Here is a 6000-nt window from a genome sequence, read left to right as displayed (position 1 = left end):
GCAAGGCACTGGCAGAGCTCCTGGGACAATCTGCCCCCAAGCCTTGGCAAGGCAGCAGGCCTCCCACACCACATTCAGGGGCAAGAGCCACAGGTGCACCTAGAGGCAAAGCCATTGCTCTGATCCTCAAATCCTTGCAGCACAGCGAGGCAAAGGATGCAAGGCTACACCCCGCTGGCAGGGTGGCACTGAATTCTGGTGCTACTAGAAATGAACTGGGTCTCTTTACCCTCCGAGGCAGGCCAGGAGGCACCCGTAAGGAGCGATGCACCATGCAAGCACAGCAACGTGCACTTAAAACTCAACAATATGGATTCAGTGGTTGAGCAACAGATGACCCCGTCCCCCCCCCCCCCCAGCCTGGACCCCTCAGACCTACAGAGCCTCAATGTCCTCAGCCCCAGTGTTATTCTCATCGGGCTCGGTAATGGGGTTCACTCACCTCTCGTGAGCGCACCCTGGACCGAGTGCACGTGCCTGCACGCCCTGTCTCCGATCGTCTCCAGAGAGGGAGCCCTGGGGCACCGCTCTGTCCCAGAGCTGGGACAGTGTCTTCACCCTCTTGGGGCTTCCTCACTACAGCTCTCCAGCTGGGCCACTATGGTTCAGTTCCCTCTCCGGGGTGCCTCAATGTTCAGGCCACTGTCCCCCAGTGGCTAATGGGGAGTGAGGGGGACCCGGGCCTGCCCACTACTCCAGGTCTCAGCCCAGGGACCTGTAGAGAGCAGCCGTCTGCTGTGTCCCTTTAACTATGTCACACAGATTCCCTGGGCCACTTCCCCACAGCATTTTCACCCTTAGCTCAGGGCCTTGTCCTAATGGAGTCCCAGCATAGAATCATAGAATCATAGAATATCAGAGTTGGAAGGGACCTCAAGAGGTCATCTAGTCCAACCCCCTGCTCAAAGCAGGACCAATTCCCAGCTAAATCATCCCAGCCAGGGCTTTGTCAAGCCGGGCCTTAAAAACCTCCAAGGAAGGAGACTCCACCACCTCCCTAGGTAACGCATTCCAGTGTTTCACCACCCTCCTAGTGAAATAGTTTTTCCTGATATCCAACCTGGACCTCCCCCACTGCAGCTTGAGTGGGGGACCTCCCCCACTGCAGCAACCAACTCAGGCTCCTTCTTGCTGTCCCTGGCTTGTGGCAGCTCTGCCCTATCTGGGGTTCCATAGCTCCAACAAGGAACTGAACTCCCTCTGTCCCTGCAGCTCTTCTTATACTAGGTGGTAGGGCCCTGATTGGCTGTGTCCCACACAGCCACTCTAGGCAGCTTGGAGGACCCTCTCCACTGCCCTTTTTTGGGGCGGGATGTGGCAGGGCCATGAGACCTCCAGCAGGGGGCCTCAGAGGGTCTGGTATACCCCGTCACAGGATCACACACCCTGTTCCCAGGTGCTTGGGCTTTGGAGTAGACCGGTGTACTGCAAGGATCTTGGTAGCTGAGAGGGGGCTTTGCTCCCAAGACTCAGCGGGGGCCTGTCCTCCCTGACTAGGGAGCGGGTTTCCAGTTCGGTCATAGATGATTGGCCCTGGCCATGAGGCAGAGCTGCACTGAGGCCCCTGTGACGTGTTCCCCATTAGGGGGACGTGTGCGAATGGTGCAGTGGAGGAAAAGACTACGGGGGCCTGAAAATAACTGCCCCAGCTGGAAATAATCCGTTCATGCTCCATTCAGGTCCCACCACGTCAATGTCAGCGAAGGAACCTAGAGCAGGAGCCGTGTTGCATATTCAGGACTCGGTAACGCCTCTCTAGGAAAGGTGTTGAACTGCTGTGGCAGGAGAAATACTACTTTAGCACCAGTGGGGTCATGTAGGAGGAGGGAGGATTACAGCTTTAAACAGTCGCTCCTCCCACTGCATGCATCCCTGCCAAGCCTCACTCATAAACACCTTCCTTGAGGACTGGATCAAGCCTGTGTCTATCCCCCTTGCAGATATACTGGGGCACAGTGCTCCCAGGGCCCTACACTCCGCTGCACCTCCAAGGGGAGCCATCTCTTAGCCCACCGCAGGAGATGTTCTCTAGTGCTGTCCACCTTGTTCAATGGATAGCTCAGCGTGACAGTGTCAAATCAACCCAGCCAAGTTCAGCGCACGTGCTGCCTGGCCCAAGGGGATGTGGGCACAGGAGCCTGGGCATTCCCTGGGGGCGGCCCTTGCACAGGTGTCTAGGGGGTTGCAAGAAGTTGCCCTGCCCTGGCACAAGCCCCTGCCACAGCAGCAGTCTGTGCTCGCCACACGCTGCAAGCCGGGGGCTGCTCACTCGATCGATTTAGCCGGCCCCCCTCTCTGCAGCAGCTGAGTGGCTCACAGTTTTCATGTACTCATCCTTGCAACACCTGGTGCTATTACCCCCATTGCACTGCTTGGAACTGAGGTGCAGAGAGACTAAGTGACATTCTCAAGGTCAAACAGGCATCCTGTGGCAGAGCAGGGAACTGAGCCTGGGTGTCCTAAGTCCTAGGCTTGTGCCCTGGCCACTGGACCATCCTCCCTCCTTGTTATCCCTGTAGGACTCCAAAAGGGAGCGGACAGATTAGAGAGAGAGGCGTGCCTCTCTTTGCCCTCTACACTCAACCTTGTCCGTCCAAGCCAAGCAGCCCCAGGAGAGATTGTTCCTGGAGCAGTTATTCCATGCTGCTCAAAGGGCTGTGACGTAAAAGCCACAATGGAGCTGTTCAGCTTCACTGTGCAACCTCCACAGTTCAGATTTGATTTGTCTGTGAATCCTCTCAAAGTCAACATGTTGACGGACCAGAAGAGTGATATGAAAAAATAGGGATCTCAGCTCATTCTTGTGAAGGGCTGATGTGTCTGCACCGTGCTGGGAACGGGTGCGTGGTATAATAAAGTAGCTGAGCAGGCCGTTTTTGGCACAAAGGCTTCAGTTTTGCCTGTTTGCCTTCAGATTTTGGCCAGATTAGAGTCAGGCACAGCAGAATTCCCATAACTCTCTAAAACTCTCCACTTCTTGTCACCCACCATGAGCAAATTGTGCAGCCTCACTCTCTCTCCCAGCAGTGAACTCTGGTCAGGAAGGTGAACTCTGGACAGGCAAACAGACCTGCCGATGCTTCCCAAGATGTGCTGCAAAGGGTTACCAGGGAGCAGTGTCTTTAAAATAGAAATTCTGCCCAGAGAGCTCTAGAAGGGTGCAGAGGCCAAAGGAGACCTTGGAAAATCAATTCTCCGAAGGCAAAGAGAATTCACAGCACCATAGAAGTCTTGGGGATCTACTACCGTCTCTCCTCCCACATGCATTAAATTGCCCCTGAGTGGCAGCAAATCAGATAATCCCGATAAAAGCCAATAATACCGACAATGGTACTTCTGCGTCAGACGCATGGGTCCAGCAGAATACCAGGCTGTCCAACCACCTGGGCCACCAGACGTGGGCCTGATTCTCCTTCACGCACTTCCCCTTTACCATGCTAAGGCGGTGTAAAAGGGCCTGGGTGGAAATGAGAATGGGGCACAAGGAATTCACAAAAACAGGCGGGAAGAGGCTGTTGACAGAGTGCTCACAGGAATCGCCATCTCTGGGCCTGTTTGGTAGATGGCAGCTTGCCCCAAGTGGAAACGAGGGCAGCCCATACTGCTTGGCACGCAAGGGTCAGCCAAGAGCTGGCTGGGCATTTTAAATCTTCTTCTTCTGCGCTCGCTCAGCTGCACCTGAGACAAAGCAAATTAGGTTCGGGAGTCACCCGACCAAACCCAGATGTTGCGGCCAGGTGGAACTCCACTTGCGATATGCCATTTCCCCTGCTGCAAATACACAGGCAGGCGCTCATCCTCCCTTGCTCTGAAGGTCTCTGTGTCCATCTGCTGCCTCGCCCACTGGAGACTTACAGGGACTATAACTCAACCATGTCGAGCTGTGAAGGGAGCGAGCCTGAGCTCTCGACCCAAGCCAGCACTTCTGGGGTGATCCCTAGTGTCAAAGGAACTCAGCTCTCACTTCGAAGAATGGGATGCTAAACTTGTAAGCTAACTGGGGCAGGGACAGTCCTTATGTTCTCTTTGTACAGTACTTAGCACTATGCCTCACGATACTCGTGAGCCGCAAGTGGCTCTTTAATGTGTCTCCCTGCAGCACATGATGTTAAAACATTGTGTGATTTAATTATTAACCAATCTAAGCTATTAACCAATCAGGATGCCGTTACTATGTTATTAACCAATTGTAGTTAATAAAATAAAAATACTTGGTCAATCATTTTGCTGTGAGAATTTTATATATATATGAAACAATGAATTCCCACTCCTGTGAGCTCTTTTGGGGAATGTTGATCGCTAATTTGGCTCCTAGACCAATGAGGTCTGAGTATCACTGCTCTATAGAGTCCTGACTCATGCTGGGGCTCTTAGGTGCTACGACACTATGTATAACAACAAACAAAAATCAGGTCTTTAGAAAATCCAGCCCCGACTGTGAGCACTTTTAAACCTTGGCTTGAATGCTCCAGCTGATAGTAACACAGCCATGAAGAAACAAAGTAGAGAAGGAGCCCAACACAAAAATGGGGATAACTTTCTTTAGAGGAAAGACTGACAAAGCTGGACCAGGAATCGCTATTAAACGAGCAACGTATTGATGCAGGAGTGTCTTAAATTTCATATCCAAAAATCTTTCCATTAGTCTGTATATTATTTTGCTACTCCACTCCAATGCACCTGTTCGTCGTTCAGTTGAGCCAGTAAGGACATGTGAGACATGCCACTGGAGAATTTCTTTCTTCCTTTTTTACTTTCTTTTTTAATTATTATTGAACCCCGGTCAATGCCAAACGGCTCAGCAGCAATTAGACCGGCAATCTCTATGAACAAAGGCGACAGACAGCAGACCGGATGGCAAACTCCACTCCAGAAACTGGGACACGAGAGAAAAATCAGGCAAAAATGACAGCAAAAGAACTTAACTCACCAAAAAAAATGTGGGAGCTAGACAGCTTTGTAACCGCGGCGCAGTCTTTGGACTAGGGAGCCAGAGAGGTGAGGTCTAATGGAGTCTGCTCAGCAGTTGTGCCAGTACTACACAGTAGCAATTTATTCCAGCACCTCTTTGACTGCAAATGAACAATATAACCTTAAATAAATCAACAATTGCTTATTGATTCATAGTTGGGATAATAAATTCTTTAGTTTATCAGTACCTTGTGGCCTTCCAGGGTGCATTCTTTGAACAGTTTCATTACAGATACAATCCTCTCTTCTCAACAATAAATTATTATTTTTTTTTAAAGGAAAAGAGAAACAAGAGGATACATGACAATTTTAAAGCAAAAGGAAAACAAACCCTATTTCTGACATATAGCTTAAAATAATATGAAGCCATCTCTCTCTGTGTTAAATGCCTAAGTATAAATAATAAAGGACATTATGGTATTTACAGTGTTACACAAGGAATTGAGAGAGCATCATTGACACGTAACTCAGAAAGACAATAAATGATGGAGGAAAACATTCAAGTATGTACAAGATGTATTTACAACAGAATATATCATTAAAATAATGATATGTGGCCATTTTCTTTGTCTGCATTTCTCTGCAGCATTTCATAGGTGCTCTTCTCATTGGAAATCAATGTGGCTGATGGAATCTAGCCAGTATCGAAGACAGAGAACAGGCTTTGTTTATGTTTGCCAGGGGCGACTTGCCCGTTTAGCAGGCACAGATTTGCTGTTCTGAATGCACGAGTAATGGTTCATAATCTGTACAAAGATATAGTAGCTGGATGAAAACAGGAGACGATGCTTCATTGTCATGAAACAAGAGACAGGAAAGGAAGTTTTATTGTTTCCCTGGCAAAGCAAAGAGAAATGCTGGTCCTTTCACACCCAGGGAGAAATTTTGTGGGAGATGGGGGAAAACACAAATGTGAGGATAAAGGACCAGATTCTCAGCTAGTGTCAATCAGCAGCCGTGACGCTGTACTGATCTACACCAGCTGAGGATCGGGCCCCCACCATGTTTTACGCACCACTTTCCATTGTC

The sequence above is a fragment of the Malaclemys terrapin genome, chromosome 6 (assembly GCF_027887155.1).
Source record: "Malaclemys terrapin pileata isolate rMalTer1 chromosome 6, rMalTer1.hap1, whole genome shotgun sequence".
In the NCBI taxonomy this organism is placed as follows: domain Eukaryota; kingdom Metazoa; phylum Chordata; order Testudines; family Emydidae; genus Malaclemys; species Malaclemys terrapin.
Note: the sequence above shows the minus strand (reverse complement) of the source record.